General features: G+C 46.8%; 1 protein-coding gene across 2 annotated transcripts in view; it reads left to right on the forward strand.

Moving 5' to 3' along the window:
- The first annotated feature begins 8,270 nt into the window (after nucleotides 1-8,270).
- AKAP13 (A-kinase anchoring protein 13) overlaps nucleotides 8,271-18,099 on the forward strand; it is a 227,667-nt gene continuing 217,838 nt past the window's right edge. Inside the window, exon 1 of one of the 2 annotated variants that reach the window (XM_075045059.1) lies at nucleotides 8,271-8,455. The gene's annotated coding sequence lies outside the window, so the exon portion shown is untranslated. The remainder of the gene's footprint in view (nucleotides 8,456-18,099) is intronic. The other variant, XM_075045060.1, reaches the window with a different exon arrangement.

Raw genomic sequence — 18,099 nt, forward strand, 5'->3', positions numbered from 1 at the left:
CAGCTGCAATGTCTGCTTTATTCTTCTGGTTGCCACAACTGCTGAGAGAATAACTCAGTTCCTCTTTTCATTTTAAAGATGCTCTAAAAAGGAACTGAATGTGATTACATGAGTAACCTGATGTGGCCATACGTTGGCACAGAGAGATGAGCCTCCTGGTTTCACTTTCAGAATCAGATACCTAGTGTGGCAGGAGTGACTGTGGTTTTAATAATTACACAAACGTAAAGGAATTACAAATAGTTTTACTGATATTTGGATTAGTGTGTAAATCAGACTAATCATAGAGGGAGAGACCTGGTTGTCTACGTACATACAGTGTTTCAACAGCTTTTCATGAGCCAATCAAATAAACTGTTCCCAATTTGTAAAAAGTGTAATTTCACTCTCTTCAATGAGAAACAGTGATGTTAACACCATCCCAAGATGCCTAATGCTTTGCAGGACAAAGTCTGCTATAAGCACCTTTATTCTCATCTTGATGGAATAAATGGGTGACGGTTTCAGGGATGTTAACTTGATTCTCTCCCTGTGTAACACTAAACCCTCGCATGTGGTTTGGAGTTGAATACATACATGTGCCAACGCTCTTGGCTTGTGACAAACATGAGAAAATGGATGCCAACATTTGGAAACATACTACAAAGGAGGGAGAGAGGATAAAAATCAAAGCAAATGATTTTGAAGGGCATAGTTACGGAAAAGAAACACCACCAAATCCTACGTCTATCTGTGTAGCATCAAGGGGTTTTTTGTATTTGAGACATTTATTACGTGAGGCATTTCATCTCCTGTTCTGTCAAGTGATCTTGCTTGATAAGGTGCCTCTCAACTTTCCAATCTGTTACTGTAAGCACATAAGTTACTTTCTGCTCCTGGCTAACCCAGGCAGACAGTGGGAGGAGGGGGAAGTTAATAAAAAGGGAAATACAGCTTTTGCTTAGGTTCTCAGATGACATGGCTAATTAATCAGTCACAAACAAACTCTCCAGGTTACCCAAGACAGCTGCTGCCATGGGCCCTGCCCGCCTCGCTACCCAGGGCAGGTATTCAATAATATACTGTATCAGCTTCACTAAGACCAAGCTCAGATATGCCTAAGGATGGTATAACTGCTCTGTGTTGGCAAAAAATAAAAAAAAAAGTTATGAAGACAAAGACCTCATTAGTTGAAGTCGTCTGCTGACTGTAATGACATCCTGGACACCTGTCAGTACAGAGCTGCAGGGACAGAGAAGGCTGTTTGATCCTAATCTCTTTCTTGCCAGTCTGGATCAGTTCTGTCTCTGTTTGATCTATTGGAGGTTTAAATGGCCAGCGCGGTGGCCCACTCTGCAGCCTGCAAGGCTGCAGATAAGTCTGCAGAAATACCCAGCTGACCTTGGAATGAGCTTTGCTTGGATTTGCTTACAGGTGGTGATCAAAAATACCGTATGACGGCTGCTTAATGTGAAATAGATCCCTTCCACACAAAAGCACGTCAGTGTGTGTTGCAAAACACAACTTGCCCAGCCTGGGATGCCAGAGATGCCGTATCCCATTCTTGACACAGCCGATGTAACGGGCTTCTTAGCCCAAGCTGCTAAGAAATGACTGAGAAGCGGTCTAGCGTTACAGGAGTGAGGGGAGACCCTGACAAGCCAGAATGCTAACCCTGCAATGTGTCCACCTCACAGCATGTCCCACATGCCTGCTGCTGCAAATAGCCAGCCAAGCCCAGGCTGCCCCCAGCAGCCAGACCTATTGCAACTGAAGGCAGAGAGGAGAAGGGAGAAATGATGCTGCTATGGTGGCTCTCCTGGTCTGGGGAATGCGGAGAGAAGAGCATCCGTGAGCCTGACTTCTCCTCGAGAACCTCCTTTGGCAGTAGGGACAACTGCCCTACCAAAGTCATGTGCTATCCGTATATATTCAGAATTAACTCCTCAGAGGAAGGGCAGAGGGAAGCAGTGCGATGATAAAAGTTGATGACCAGTGGCACCTCGTGTGTCACAACATTATGCTTGCCATGCTGAACCATACTTCATAGCTGCATGCATGCACAGCACCCAGTGAATGCCCAAGTCCCCGTTGTGCCTCTTGGCTTTAGGATTTGTGGCAATGTATCTTTGATTTCCTAGGACCCACATGGCATGGGTTTACAGTGCATAGTGAAGAAGCTTTCTTTTCCCCTCTTGAGAACTGAAGTTATTTTAGCCCACTGCCACAAGAGATCTGCACTTGTTAACAGGCCAACTGTTTGTGCTGCTGAACAGAGATGTTCAATGGCCTTTTGTACTTTTCTGTGATTTGGAAGCGTGTTAAGCCGAGGAAAAGCATGGTGCATTTTTGCTGACCCCTGTGCACATCAGCAATTCTGGTGCAGAAGTACTAGGACCATCTGGCAGGTGTATGTCATCTTGCAGAGCTGGGCTGACTGGCAATGGGTACAGAACTTGCGTGCAAGAAAATGGGGCTTCGTGACACAAGGAGAGGAACTTGCTGGCTTTCTAGCACTGGAAATCTCAATAAAAGGAGTCTACTTTGTTCTCAAGAAATGAAGCCAACTACCACAGTCTGCTACAGGTACATGTTGTAACACACAGGTATTGGCAAAACAGCTGGTGGGTGGCTGATGATGGAAATTCAGAGCAGTTTTTAAAGCACTTTGTGTTCAGCCCATAGGTTTTGTGAATATGCCTGAAGTTGACGGTCCAAGATGTGAGTTCCCAGGCTGCGCTTGGATCTCTGTGAAACACATATGTTCTCTGTTTGCCTTCCTGAGGAAGGCATCTCTTCTACTACTGCTTTTTCATTTGGGAGGTTCACGAACACCAATAGGAAAAGTTTGGGCAGGTATTTAATGCAACGATATGAACGGGAGATGGTGTTTGCAAATTTGGATAAGCTGGAAATATTGGCCATCACCTATGGGCTATTGGTTGCCAGCACCTGGAGGACTCTCCTCTCTCACGTTCTGTAGCTTGGGAGGTCTCATCCAGTCCAGATACACCTACAGAGAAAACCTGAATAGTGGAAGTCAGAGGTGGAGCACTCATGTCCTAGACAGAGAAACAGATACCGTTGCACATCCACACAATAGATAAAATTTTGGCCTGTTTCACCCTTCATAATACTTGCAAGATTCAAGCAAATATTTCCGAGTGACCTGGATGTTGGCAGTTTCTCTTACTGCCTCACACAAAAAGCAAATACACCCATCAGCTCTGGCATTGATTCAAGAGAAGCCAGGGATGCCATATGCGTTCACATCCTGGCCACACGTGGTGATGGCAATAAATAATTGGTTGCAAATGCATGTGTTGCTTTCTTGATTAGTTGCTTTACTGTGGGATCTGCTGTATTGGTTAATTTTAATCTACTTTGTATGTTATTTAGATCTGAAATTGAGTAGAGTGCAGGGGTTGAGGAAACTGCTCTAATTTTTAGGGAGTATACTGCATTTGATTAATTTTATAGCCTGCATTGACTAAAAGCTTTTATCCTGGTCTGCTATCAATTTAACTCTCTGTGTTTGTCATTTTTTACTCCTGGGGTCCCACATAATTCAGTTTCGTACATTGTTTTGATGGATGTTTTCTGATACTTCAATAAAGCCTTTTGGCATGGATTTGCCTATCCCTTGCTTTGCACGTAACTGGACAGCAGACCTTGCTAAGGACAGAAATAGAATAGTATTAAATTAAAAGGCATATTGAAAAGAACAGGATGGCCAGAGCAGACGCCTGTTAACAGTGTCCTTTGACAAAGCATGAAGCATAAAGCTGAAGTGTGAGAGAAACCTCCCCAGGAGGCTTAACGATAACAGTGTTTGCAGCTGCAAGTCTCCTTTCATCCCTCCCTTTCTGCTCTACCTAGCACCTATGCTGCAGGGCTGAACCGGAGGGCAAGCCTGCAGGTACGGCTCTAGTCTCTCTGCTGGGACGAGCAAACACTGTCAGATCTCCAAAGGTCTGGCGGAGGCAGTAAGAGGCTGCGGCAAGTTACTATTGTTATAGTTACTATTATTTCTGAGCCCGGGCAGGAGGAGGGCAAAGGCGAAAAAACGTCACCTTCTTTGCAAGACGCCTGCACACGCCTTATCCCTGCGGGATGGGAAAGCTGATTGCGGAGCTCTTGTTCTTTGGTTGCTTTTATTTCTTGTTTCTTTGTTAACTGCTTGGAAGTTGCAGATACAGACCTAGGGAGGCAGCAGGTGCAGGTACAACATGGAGCTCACCAGACGATTTCTTTGGTCTTGAGAATATTTAAAGCAAATATGATATGAAATAACATTATTTGTGCCTGTCACGAATGCATGTGGGTGTGGTTCTGCTGGGGCTGTCAGCAGAGATGTTCCTTTACCTGTTTCCCGGTCCTTTAAACATTAGTAACTGGAAATTTTTGACCAGAAGATAAAGGCAGTATTTATATCAGGACATATGATACAACAACATATGTAAGGGGGAGTTTTGAGAGCTTGGTGTTAGCACAGCTTATCAGCACACGGAGGGGCCCCATGAGCTGCAGAGGGGGACCTGCTAGATGTGCCCCACCAATTGAGCAACTAACTAAAATGACATCTGCGCAAGCAACTGATAAGCACTGCCTCCCAGAATTGAGAAATAATCAGAAAGAGCAGTGATGAGCAGCCGAGGTACATGGTGGGTGACAGCTAGGTGCAAGGCTGCACCCCTTCTCCTCCCACCAAAGCCCCACAGACTTCCCACAGAGGGACAGAAGAACCCAGGGAACTTTCTTTGATTTCATTAATTTAATATTCCAGGTTGTAACTGTTTGTGTTTTGGTTTGGGTGGGTTTTATTGCAGTTCACCCATTCCAGGCTATCTCCTGTCCTAAGGGCGAACTCCAATGTCTGATGATTGTGACACACTAAGAACTTTTACATGTTAACCGAGATATATCATTCACGGGAACGGGGAAACTTCTGAAGGCTGCTCTCAGTGACAGTCCATAATTTTGCAGCAAAGATTGCACTGCTCACAGGACTCTAGAGATGATATTTGTGAAGTTTGAAGAAGGAAGAAGATACTAAAATCTCTTCAGGTGTAGCTGCTGTTATCTCAACTACCAGGCACTGTCTTCAAACAAACAGGAACACAAAGAAAATGCCGTGTGCTATTGTCAGCCACATTAATGCTCAGTGTGGGAGTTTTGCAGCTGCTTAAACATGATGAAAACGAATCTTTAATAGTTGCTGCTTCCATCATTACATTGCACTCTGTTTTCTATTCAGTTGCAAGGACAGCTAATTTCCAGCAAATGGGAACAATGCGCTCATATTGCTAATTCATGCCACTACACACAAATGTTCAGATTATGTTGTGCAGATCCAAATTCCAGTCTGATTCATGAGCTCAACTCGCACTTAAATCCGGTTCCCCAGCAAGAAGTAGGGAGCCCTGCAGCAAAGCTTGTGACAAATTAGAACCTGAAAGAGGCAAGTAAAGAACATCTGATCTATTTTTTTTTTTTTTTTTTGTAGTGTTTGAAAAGCAGACCTGGACGTATGGCAAATGGTGAAACCCAGGGGAAACAGTGTCAGAGACGATTTGAAGGCAAATGATTTGTCAGGAGGCTGGCATCCACAAAGCTGCTGCGCAAATTTCGCTTCATCTACTGCCTCTGTTTTGGTTTGTGGTTATATGTGGATGCAGATGGGATATTCTGAGATAAAGAATTTGGGGGTGGATAACAATTTAAAGACAAAACTAGAGCACAGACTACATCTTGGGGAAGGGAGAGGTAAAAGATGTATTAAGTGCTGCTGAGAGCAGGGTCTGGGCATCTGAAGTGGCTCATACAGCCTTTTCGTGGCAGATGCTCACCGGTCTCTGGTCCTAGGGCACCATGAGCTCTCCCACAGGCAAGGGGGTCCTGGGCTCAGATCCAAACTGAGCGTCTGTCCGACCCCCTGGTAGTCTTGGGAGATGTTTACCCATTGCACAGCCCTGCCTACCTTTGCTAATTCCCCTCCTAAGTCACCACCAGCGCCTGGCACTCTGGGGATACGCAGGTAGCTGGAGAAGCCCACTCTGGCGAGGAATATTACTGATAGGAAAAATTACACCTTCTCTGTCTGTGTTTTGATTCACCCTCCTTGACTGAAAGGGCCAAACCACCTGTGATGAAAGGGGCTCATCCGTTGATCCTCCTGCTTTGGTGCTAAGCTGCTGCGTCATCTTTCCTCAATATTTTCCATGCTAATTTCCTTGCCTCCTAGTTTAGAATATTATGACTATGGTAAACGCTCCTGGACAGCCTTGCTGGCAGATCACCTTTGCACGCTTGCACTGAGAAGACTCCCCCAAAGCATTTCCAAACTATTTGCAAGAGCGGCACATGTGAGCCCATATGCATGGGCAAGTACGCAGCCGGTACAGACTCAGGTTGAGCCCTCTCTTTGGGGCTTCTGATTCCCACAACGTGTCTGGGGGGCTCTACAGCAAGGCCAGGGCTGTGTCAGCTCCAGGTGAGGCAGCCGAAGACAGAGGTTGACTTGCCAGGCTGGAGTTGACAAGCAGAGAGGTAATGTTCCCTTGATGGACAACCAAGACAGTAGAGCTAAAGATCTCGGTGTGTGTGTTATGGAAAATTTTAGGCATCTGTTATCTGTTACCATGCTACCTAGCTCACGATTGCCTCAGATGTGATGAGGTAGGTTGGGCTGGGCTGGGTTAGTCATTGTTTGGTTGGAGACTTGTAGGTGACAGAGTTTCTGCAAGAGGTGGCTTTTCACTAGATGGTGCTCTTTCCTGAGCCATCACTGTGCCTGACCCCTCTTCTCAAATCTGGGAACTTCCAAGTGGCCTGCCTTACATGCCCTTCTCATGGGGGTGGGAGGAAGGCAAATGAAAATGTATTTCCAGCGTCTCTGCTCTCATGTGCCTTACCCTATCGGAGCCACATAAGAAAAACTATTGCTTCACATCCTGGTTGAAAAGGCTGTACGATGCTGGTACGTTCCAGCCTCCAGAATGACCACATTGCACAAGTGTTGAAACCACTTTTATTATTTCAGTTGATTTAAACTGAATCAACAGTGTGTATGTTGGAAGACAATGCCAAGTTCACACACAGGGATTTCAGCAGAAAATCTGCACCGCACACAGTATTGTCATTTCTTTTCTACCTAGAGAGAACATGATGTACGGGGATTACCTGGAGCCTTTGCCCGGTGGTCTGGCCAGCAGCAAGGTCTCATTGGAAAGTACTGTAAAGTGTTTCGGGGGTTGGTTGTGGTGAGGTGAGGCTGCCCAGCTCTCGTGAGGCAGGACACGCATGTTAATCTCAGTGTTGTTACTTTCTTGGTGGACATGATCAGCCGGCCGCTGCCAGGGCTAGCGGGATATACGCGTGTGCAGTAGGTTAAGCTGAGCGGAAACGTTGGGCCACCGCATGTACACATTTCCAAAGAGCTTCCAACAAAGATGGTGACTGAAGGCAAGTCACCACCACGAAAGATCATGCATCTTCGTTCCCAGGGGCCTCCTCAAGCCCAGCCACACACGGACCACAGGCCACGTGAACTCGTTTGCTAATGGTGGGTTGCCATTTCCACCGTTTTTCTGGGGCATGGTGTGGGAACGGCATGGGAGATGTTCCCTGCTGAAACGCACACACCTTGCATAGCCGTAGAAGAACCGGGGAAAGATGGTGAGGAGCAGGAGGAGGCCGTGGGCTGGCGTGGTGGGGCTCACGCTGAGCTGCTCAACTGTGACCGGTACAGATGTGCAGCCGATCACGTTCAGGGCCGGACGGTTTGCGCTCTCAGCACTAGAAGAGGCGGTAAAACTGCTGGAGGCAGGAACGCTAGAAAGGCAGCCCCCAGCAAACAGGCCCTCGACGCTGAAGTTTAGCGCGTGGGAAGGAAACGTCCCCCTCGAACAAAGAAATAAACCCGCAGCACAAAAAGTCGCCCGCGTCCTTCCACCCCAGCAGCACACCATGAGGCTCCAGCAGGCGCATCTCCCCCGGCAGCCGAGCCGAGCGGCGGCCAGGTGACAGGCCGGCAGGTGAGGAGCCCGCCCTCGCCCGGACCGGGGCGAACCGGGGCTCCCGGCCTTCTTCTCCCGCCGGCCCCTGCCCTCGCCGGGAGCCGCGCGGCGGGACCCCGCCGCCGCCGCCGCCGCCGCCGCCGCCCGCGCTCTGGGCGCTGCCCCCCTCCGCCCTGCGACTCCCCCTCCCCCGGGGCGGCCCCGCTCCGCGCGGCTCGGCGGCGGCGGCGCATGCGGGCTGGCGGCGCGGCGCGGCGCGGGGGCGGGCACGGCGGCGGCGGCGCTGCTCAGGTTGCAAGCCCGCAGCCCCCCGGCCCTCCTTCCTGCCCGCCTCCCCGGGCGGAGAGCACCCGGCCCGGCCGCCTCTTTCCCCCCCCCCTCCCCGTCCCCTTCCCTCTCCCTTCCCTTCCCTCCCGGCCCCGCTGCCAGGGGCGAAGCCGCCCGCCGGGCCCCCCGCGGTGAGTCTGCCCCGCCGGAGTTGGGCGAAGGGGTGGGGGGGGGGGGGGGGAAAGTTTGGGGAGGCCCCTGGAGGGGGCGGAGGGGGGGTCGTTCCCTCGGGGGGGGGGGGGCTGCGGGCGCCCCCCGCCCCTTCCCGCGCCCTCGCGCGCTTCCCCCGCCCTTCCTCCTCCTCTTCCTCGGGGTTTTTTTATCTGCGCGCAACTTCGCGGGGAGCCGCTCCGGGCGGCCCCTCTCCTTCGCGCGTCTTCACCCCCTTCCATTTCGTGACTATTATTTGGGTTTTTTCGTTGATTTTACGCGCTTTCTCGCGCGGCTGCTCCCCGCCGCTATTGTCTGCGGGGCCGGGGCCGGGGCCGTGGCCGGGCGCGGTCCCCCCGCTGCCGGCGCGGGGGTGGCGGCCCCGCTCCCCGGGGGGTGGCGGGCGCGGAGCGTGCCCCGAGTGGGCGCCCGGGCACACGGACACCCCCCGGCACGGACACCCCCGCCCAGCCCGGGCCCCGGCCTCCCTCCGCTTCCGCGCTATTGCAGTTATTGATGTCCTGATCTGAAAAAAAACCCCAACAACCAAACCCAACACAGCCACCCCAAACCTCCAGCCTCGCTGACGCAACTCTGTATCTCGGTTTATTGCGAAGAAAGTAATCTGGGCTTTATATCAGAGTCTCCGAAGCAACAGGCCGGTGTTGGGTTTTCTCACCTTTGGGGCCGAGTGGGTCTTTGAAGTTACTCAGAGGGTCGTTGCCGTGGGGCCTGTTTTATGCATTCACTCTGTTGCTTGAAAATATGGGGTTTTTTTGTTCTTTTTCCTTCTTGAGCGGAGACACTCTTCTTTTGAAGCAAATGCAGGAGTTTCTTCTGGACGAGGATTGTGAAAGGGTAGTTGTTTCTTAACCTGTAAATTGTCGGGGTTTATTAATCCACCTTCTGTGACTGTGTTATCCCTGCAAGTCATGTAAAGGAGTTGGGATTTAGTAGAGATCAATTTTGCTGACCTCTGGAATTGGTTCTGCTCCAGTGTCCTGTACGGGGCTTCGTGGTAGCTGGAGCTCAGAAGTGAAAAAAAAGTGAGTTTCAAAAGTGTTTGTTTATTTTTGTTTTTTGTTGTTTTTTTTTTAGACTGTACTGTACCGATTCTGTTGTGTATGACCAGATACGGACTTGATAAATGGATTAGAAATGCTGTACTTCTGTGGGACAGTTGGTCGCTGTGGTGTTCTCTGTAATCTTGGCCAGCCGTAAAACTTTAGGTACTCATGGAGATATGCGATGCAGTAGAAATATGTAAAGCACGTAGCTTCAGAGCTGAGTTTAGACAGTTGGTCTGAGATCCATGAATGTCTTGTGTGCTGGGAGTTTTGGCTAATGTAATCTAATCAGTTTTAAAGGGCCAAGCTACATTATTTCCGTTTGTGGTAACTCTCTTCAGCTTAAAATCAATCCCTTGCCAGGTGTGTGTTTCATGTTTTGCACGCCCTTGCCGTGCTATTGTGGAATTGCAAAGGTGAACCAAGTTCCACGTAGTTCCTTAAAGGTAAGGTACTAATGATTCATTTACTACTGTGTTAGAGGAGGTGTATTTTTATACATAGATACTTTAGTAGTGGGAGTAGATTGATGTTAACCTCATAACGTCCGTGCCTGTGAATAGAAGCTGCTGTCTGCACTAGAGGAGCGTTTGCTCAGAAGGCGCTCGCTGTGCTTTGGGCCGCTCTGGTCCAGGCTGTCACCCTCCGTGGTGACAATATCTTGCTTGGACAGTTGGGGTTGTGTGGGTTTTTGTTGTTGTTTGTTTTTTTGTTTTTGTTTTTTTTTTAACAAGCCTGATAGCAGGCTAAGGGTGCGTTAGGCAAGGTGAGGATCATCTGGGCATGTGTTGTCCCTTGGCATGAGTTCAAGCGTGTACCGATCTTTCGTGTTCATGGGTAGAGCCCAATACGTCTCCTGTCTGTCCTTCCAGCGCTGCCCGGCGCTGGGCAGACAGGCTAGCCCCGGGCTGTTGCTAGAAGGGCATGGATGTTGAGTTCTGCAAGGCAGACAGGTTTTGTAGGTAGCCTGAATGACGAGTCTCCCGCAGGTAGCGTGGATGTGCCGTGTTGCGTGACGGCGTTCCAGCCTGCATCTCCTGCCCGGCTCCGGCGGTCAAGGGATGGCTGGCATAGCCCGAGAGGTGAGGACATGGCGTGTTCGAAGTAGCAGAGTCCGTCCAGGGACTGCAGCCAGAGAGAAAGACAGGAGCTTGATGTTCCTGATTTACAGCTTCACAACATCAAAGGAGGAAAATGCAGTTAAGAAGTCAAAGCTTCTCATAGAAACAGAGCTCTGCCAGGTACTGTCCGATGGGGGATGTTTTTAAACACAGCCTATATAGGGAAGCTCTGAGACTCAGGCTTATGAAGAACTCGCTACTAATCTCTCAGCAGGATATACTCCTGAGTAAGCTATGTTCTGGTCTAGGGTACACTCCTGTGCTAAGAGGAGGATTAAGTACCATTGAAAGAATTTGGTTATTCTTTCCAAAGTATGAATTAAGGCAGTGGTCAATAAATTATACTAGAGGAAAAAAACATTCGTAGGTTTATTGGTGGTATGCACACACTCCTGTGTTACAAAGGTAGCGGGTCCTTTCATGTAATTTTCTGCTGGCATAATAAGTTTTAGTAGATAGCTACCTAACAAAAAAATCATTAGTAGATGTTGTCATGCCTGCTGTACCTATTTCTTTTCCACTTTGTTTCCAGGATGCCAGCATACTGGTTTTCTCTGCCTGGTATTTGGTGGTGATCCACATGCCTATAAAACAGTCCTTGAAGCAGCTTGGAAGCTTTTCTACTTATTACTGTAGCTGGTTATCTCTGCAATCTACTTGAGTCTATTAAATGTTATTTCTATAGGGGTTTCCCACATGGGCGATAAATAACCTGAAGTAAACTGAACCACATAGCTGATTAGTATGGAGGAACTATTTGTTTTTGGTTTTGCTCTACCGGTGGAAGTCAGTGCAAAAACTTGAGTGAAAGGCTAGATAGTCCAGGAGGCCAGAAAGGCACAATATGCCCTCCCTCAGTGGCCATGGCCCCATGTTTTACCAGCCTCCTGGACAGGGAGCTGGCAGTTGGTGTGGTTTCCAGCCGGAGGATAACGTAAGCAGCATCCCATTTGCAGGCACACAAAAGGCTGGATGGGGAAAGCTGGGGTGGGAAGCACCTTGCAGCCTGCAGCTTGTGATTACTGGGTGCTGCTCCGTGCCAAGTGCTCATGTGTTTGCTTGCTTGCATTGATCAGCTGTAGGATAGATAAAGGTAATGAGTGACTTTCTGAAGCAGCTGATAGCTTTGGGTGTAGATACAGTTCTGCTTTGCTGCTGTGGGGTTTGCCAGGGGGGATAAAATCCAGCTGGGAGCCTGGTTCAGGGCTGGCGTGTACCACCTGAACAGTCATTTCCAGGAAGCACTGCACTTTTTCTAATTCAAAACTTGTTGTTAGGGTGTTAGATGCAATGAGATTTTTATGAATACCTTAGTCATGCTTCACTTTTTTTCTCCTCTAAACCAGCTGTCAACAATCTTGCTGTGGGGAGGGAATGGGCCACTCCTTGTACTTACTGAACAGTCAAACACTTCAGTCCTGGTGTTGCAGCCTGGCGTTGCATTTCTCAGTTACTTTTGGAAACAAAGCTGTGGATGTGGCATAATGTTGTCTTTTTATTTATTTATTTATTTAAACCTGCGTTTCTGCCTTGCAAATGACCTTTATGTGGATCTAGAAGGCAAAGCACATCACTGGGAGTTAGCTGGTTAGTTACTTTGGTTAGTGATAAGAAAACATGATGGCAGTGCTCCAGGGAAAGCAGCTACGCTGGGAACTTGTTGCTGCAGTCAAGCTATACAGATCTTTTTCAAAAAGATATATCTCTATATATTTATGGCCCTTTGTCACGGAAACAGGGAGACTCCTCGGTTGATGTCTACGTGACAAATACGATGCGACGCCACAAATCCTGTAAACAGTTTAATGCCCTTCCAGAGACTGCTGGTGGAAGCATGCAATAGGTAAAACTTTTTCAGTGTTATCCTGAACTTGGAACTGTAATTTTGTGATCTCTTTTGTGTGGTGGTGTAGGCGTAAGCAGCCTCTTCCAGTTCCTCAGTCGGACCATGCTGGGATTTGTGGGTCTGTTCAGCGAGTCAGACTGGGAAATGGATTCCAGTTAAGAATATGTTGGTTTTTTTTTTTTTCCCCTGTACATTTCATACCTTGGATCAGTTCAGCAAAAAAGTTCATTCGTCACCTGCATCAGTTCCCTGACTCATGTGCCTTTGCGGTCTCACAAGCAGCTGCTGTGGCAAAGGCTCCGGTGCTTCCACCAGGAGAAATGCTCCTGGAACTACACCCTTGGAAGTGCTTTTCCGATTGCAGAGACGACATTTGACTGTGGTGCCCATCCCTGTTTTATAGCATGTGAAGACGACAAGGGAGATAGATGTGTTTCTAAGATAAGCCAGTGCATTAGAAGTCAAAGTGTTTCCTTTTTAAGTTCCCTAAGACTGCAATTATTTCTTCTGGAGTGAAGATATTTCTTCTCTGCAAAAATAAGCACTGCCATTTTTATAATTTTTAAAAATTTTTTTATAACCATTTTAGGTACCCTTCTCAGTTGTTGAGGAACAAGGTAAGAAAGTACAGTAATCACAAATATTTTTAAGTAGTCGACAGTCCTTAAAAGTACACAGTATGATATCTTGCAAAAAGTAAGCTTTAATTCTGTTGTAGTTGTAATGGATCGCATGTTGTGACATGGTCAGGCAGTCTAACAAGACTGTTTTATATATATTTAAAAAAACCCTAAAAATCAGATGCTGAAGAGTTTATTGGGTGACTTTTGTTATGAGTGAGAAAAAGCTAAATTCCTTTGCTGGTTTAGGGATGTAGTTCTCACAGTCCAAATGCTGAATTGTAACAAAGGTGCACTGGGAACTTCTCAGATATTGTGAATTGGACTGGAGTGAACGTAAGGAAAAAATACCCCTCAAACTACTGTGAGCACCTCCTACAGTACTTGTGTTGAGGGCTTGAAATACGGTATGTTCCATGTTTTGTGTGCGAGGTTGGGTTTGGCGCCTCTGGGCAGCCTCCTGCAGGGTTTCTTGCTGCTGTGAGGGCTGATTGCTGGTGGCGTGGACCTTATGGGCTTCCACGGTTCATAGAGGACCTTGATTTTTGGCCTTGGCTGCAGTGTCCAGAATGGTGCTTTTTCACAGGTTGACTTGTAATTCTGTAGCAGGGGTTCATTTGACAAAGTTAATCTTTTTTGACCACTTGTATTTTCTTTGAATCTCTTTCCCCTTCATAAGGACTAGGAATTTGCTTTTACATTTCTTTAGAATGATCCAATCTCTTAATTCAAAATTTTTTTTTCAGTGATTCCATAAGTTGTTCATAATAAATTATTTTCCCATCTGGCTGCTCTCTTGTCTTTCCAAAACTGGTGATAATTTTTTAATCAGTAGATGTGGCAAGTGAGCTGTCACAGTTTTCTTGTATGTTTGATCCATGCATGGGGTCGCTGTTTGGTTTCCTTGGAAATAGTGGGATGGCGCCTGATCGCTTGTATCAGTGAGTTGGATTCTGCATAGTTGCACTTCTGAGATACTATTAAAGTGTATGAGCGCAGGTAGTTGCAACTGATCCATTGCATCTTAGTCTCAAGCACTTGTGAAATTTTATGATAGACTATGCAAAATGTTTAGCATTTGCCAGAGTAGCTTTTGACTGCTTCTGGTCTATGTTGGTGTATTTTTTTGACTTCATTCAGGTGGCTAGTCTACCTTTCACAAAAATCATTACCCTTCGGTCTTTCTGCTGAACTGTTTTTAACTTAACATTACATTTGCAAAATACATGGTGAGAGATCTACCCAAATTGTTGTTTAATGTAAGATGTTATTTACAGTGTGACAGCACTGCTGAGATTAGCCTGATCCAGTGTAGAAGGAAGGATTTAAGGATTTTCTTCTGTAGCAGCTACTTCAGGTTTTATTTCCGAGTGGGAAGGAAAATAAGTGATGAATTACTTATTTAAATACGAGGCTGAATGTTGGTGAGACTTACTCTCCATGAGCATGATCTAAGGTGTTCATCTTAAAGCAGAAGGGTGTATGTCATTTGATGATGATGTTCAAAACTTTGTTGAGAGAAACTACGCGATGTGTCATGTTTGAATCCCCTGTGGTTTTTATCACCCATGACTAATGCAAATTGGAGCAGTAAGCTATGTTAAAACCTGTGACGTATTCTGTAGCTTCATCTAAATTGTATCTGATGTTTCTGGCAAAGTTACTTGGGAAAGTAAATCTCTTTCCCAATGTGTCTCTGCCCCCAGTGGTGTCACTGCTCAGTAAGTCTGAATGCTGCAGTTAATAAAACCATTACAAAGAAGGATTTTGGCATGGAGCAGCTGTTCTAAACCGGACTGTCTTCAGACTCAAACTACTGACTCACCCTTTCTTTTTCCATGGATTAACACACCTGGCATGTGTCACGCACGGATGCTGGCCCACTCGTCATGTTCTTGCAGGTATCCCTGTTTTCAGTGTAGGGAAGACCGAAGCGGGGGATGTGTGTGAATCTGCACAACGACCTCCTGCAGAAGATAAAAACCTCCTCATGGAAGTTGATGCCGAGAGTGGGTTTGTCCAAAGACTCCTTTCACCATGTCCCTGATCCTGGGCTGCAGGGGGGATGCTGCTCTGCTCCTGCTGCATTTTCGGGGAGCACGGAGCTGCTGCTTGCGTGAGGTCCTTCCCTTCGGTGCGACCACACAAAAAGCTGTGCTGGGTCAGGCCGTGGTCTCTCCGGCCTCATTTCCTTCCCTGCAACGTTGGTTGTGGGTCCTCGGGGATGTTGCAAGAGCAAGGCAAATGGTCCACACTAGTGTCCGTGGGCATGGTGGGGTTCAATACCAGGATGTGTGGCACTTTCGGCTTCCCGGCACGTGCGGTGCTCAATACCCGGCTGAATCTTGGAAGCTGCTGTCAATAGGAAGAGAGGGAAAATAGGGGATGCTGAGGCGTGAGATTGCTGAAGCGAATGAGAGTCTTGGTCGCTTTATACACTGGTTTCCCTCCTGAGTTTCCTCTGGGATGCTGAAGCCTTCGGTCCCATAATAGTGGTGGGACAATGAATGCTCGGATGGAGGAAGCAGGTGTTAAAGGAAGGGGGGAAGTGATTTATTTTTTGGGGGGGAAGGGGAGACAGGATGGCCGGATTTGACCCATATACAAAGCAAGTTCTTCTGGCACATGAGCTTGTGCATAGCACAGCACACTTGCTAATTGCTGAACCCACAAGTAAGATGGCAGCAAAACTGTGACTTGCCCTTTTTTTTTTTTTTTTTTGAGTTAATATCATGTAATGAGTCAGCTGAGGATTGAGGCTTACGTGAGGTATCTCTGATGTTACATGATGAATTTTGTTGTTCTTTTGTTCCCTGCTACCGTAAATCTTTCACTGTGGTAACAAGGCTGCAGTACTGACAGCACTGGACATCTTCAAGTCCGCACTTCGTGCTTGGGGAGCGCTGGTTTTTAATTGTTTTAAAACCAAAGTGGAGATGAACGAGTTTACTTGTGACCTAGAGTAAAACAGTTTCCATAGTCTGATCTGAAGGTCTGAGTTGGTGCAGAGGATGATTCTGGAAATTGAAGTAAAACACGCTAGTTCACGTGCTATGGAGCAGATGTGTTTGCATTCATAGCCAAAAGACTTCCCATCCTGGGAGTAATGACAGCACTTAATTTCAGTGAGGTTTCCAGCCTGTGCAGGAGCTTCTCTTGAACATGGGAGTCAGTTTTTCCATTGCTGCGTGGTTTGCAGTCTCTCCACCCATTTTTATGATGAGTGATCATCGTCTAAGAACACAGTGGAGCACAAGAGGTGGTGAGCAAACCTTTTGTTGCATTAAATGTAAATGTTTATAGTTACTCTTCTCTTAGCAGCTGCAGAGAAGGTAGATTGTCTCAGCTGAGTAGAGAAGTAAAGACTAAACCCCTTTTACATGTACTGTCGTAAAAGGAAGTTTTGTGTAATGAACATTCATTTCACAAGGTCCAGGTGACTCTTTACACTTTTGTGTGATGCAAGGCGAAGCGTTGCTGCAAATGCTTCTGTTAACTGCAGGTTTTTCTATATTAAGTAGTGTGGTTGCCAACAGGAAAATATATGTTGTGTATTCAGGTCTGTCGTGAGAGGATGCTGGGGGTTATATTGGTACCTGCCATGTGGCTGTGTTTGTGTACTGGTGGCTCCACGGAGTTCTGCTGACTTGGGCACGGGAGCGTGAATCTGCTTGTGCAATGGGGGCTTGGGAGTCTCCAAAATCTGGAGCTACTTTTCCACTCTGGCCAGGGCTACTAATTTATTTTTGACTGAGTCTTTTGGTAGTGAAGCCTGAAGAAGGGTGCGTATAGCATGGAGGCTGAGATTTGAGCACTTAACTAGGTTAAAAGTGCTTTTAACTAGGTTAAAAGTATGTTCTTGGGTGGGTTTCTTGCTTGTCTCCTTTGTAAGATGCTGGAGGGGAGTGGAGTGGTGGGAGCTGATTTCTTGGCAGCTGTTTCACAGTTAAAAAGGCCTCGGTCCTTTTCATGAGCCATGTATTAAGCTAGAAAAAGAACTAGCTTATTGCTTGAAGAGCTTACAAGCTAAAACTGTGGATAATAAATATGCTTGCATGGATGTTAAGAGGATTAATTGTTTGTGAAGTGCATTGAAAGTGGGAAAATTAAAGAAGTACTTAAGTGGTAACTGGCTGCATGTCATGTATGTCTCATTAATTTGTTTCTCCCTCCTTCCAGTCAGATTACAAGCAGCATTTATTGATCTGTAAACAGTCACCTGAGTCCCATGTTTTCCTGTATTTTGGGAATTTAAATTTACTTATGGGCAGTACCTTTAAGGTGGTAAAATGTTGTCTCTTCAGATGTCATATCTGAAGAAGAGGTATCCTGCTAAATGTGATGTGCTTCCTTCTGCAGCTGGAATTGGCTCTGTTTAAACTATGGGGTTTAGTGCTTAGACCTCCCTGGTTTTTCCTTTATCAGATTAGCCAGGATTTTGGCAGGACTTTGTGCTGCTTTTTCTTAGCCAATCGACTTGCATGTGAGTGTTCAGGAACTAACTTTCTTTATAATCTCAAAGTTCAGAAGTCACTGGGCTGTTTGAGACTAATAAGAGATCCTATCCCAGCAACAGCTTACAGTGGGCGTATAAAAGGAAAACATTTCAGTAAGTGGAGAGCAAGTTTTGAAATGAAAATTCAAAACTACTTAAGGAGGATGGAGGATTTGCAGCAAAGAAAGTGTTTGAAAATATATACATCTTCCTGAAACTACAAAACATGAGTGTGCTTTTTTTAGCCTTTCTTTACTGGATTGCTTGCGTGACCTGTCCCCTCTGCTATGTCAATTAATACTATAAGATAGCAGATAAGTGGCAATCATATGGTTCCTGTACAATTGCATTATAGAAAAAGATTGAGCATTTGAGATACCTTTTATCATTGTTATATATCAAGGGAGTGTAAACTCAAAGTTTTTTGATGCTCTGCTTAGAGGAGTCTTCATTATTTTTTCCCCTGTCCAGCATCT

The sequence above is a fragment of the Buteo buteo genome, chromosome 13, assembly GCF_964188355.1.
Source record: "Buteo buteo chromosome 13, bButBut1.hap1.1, whole genome shotgun sequence".
Classification (NCBI taxonomy): Eukaryota; Metazoa; Chordata; class Aves; order Accipitriformes; family Accipitridae; genus Buteo; species Buteo buteo.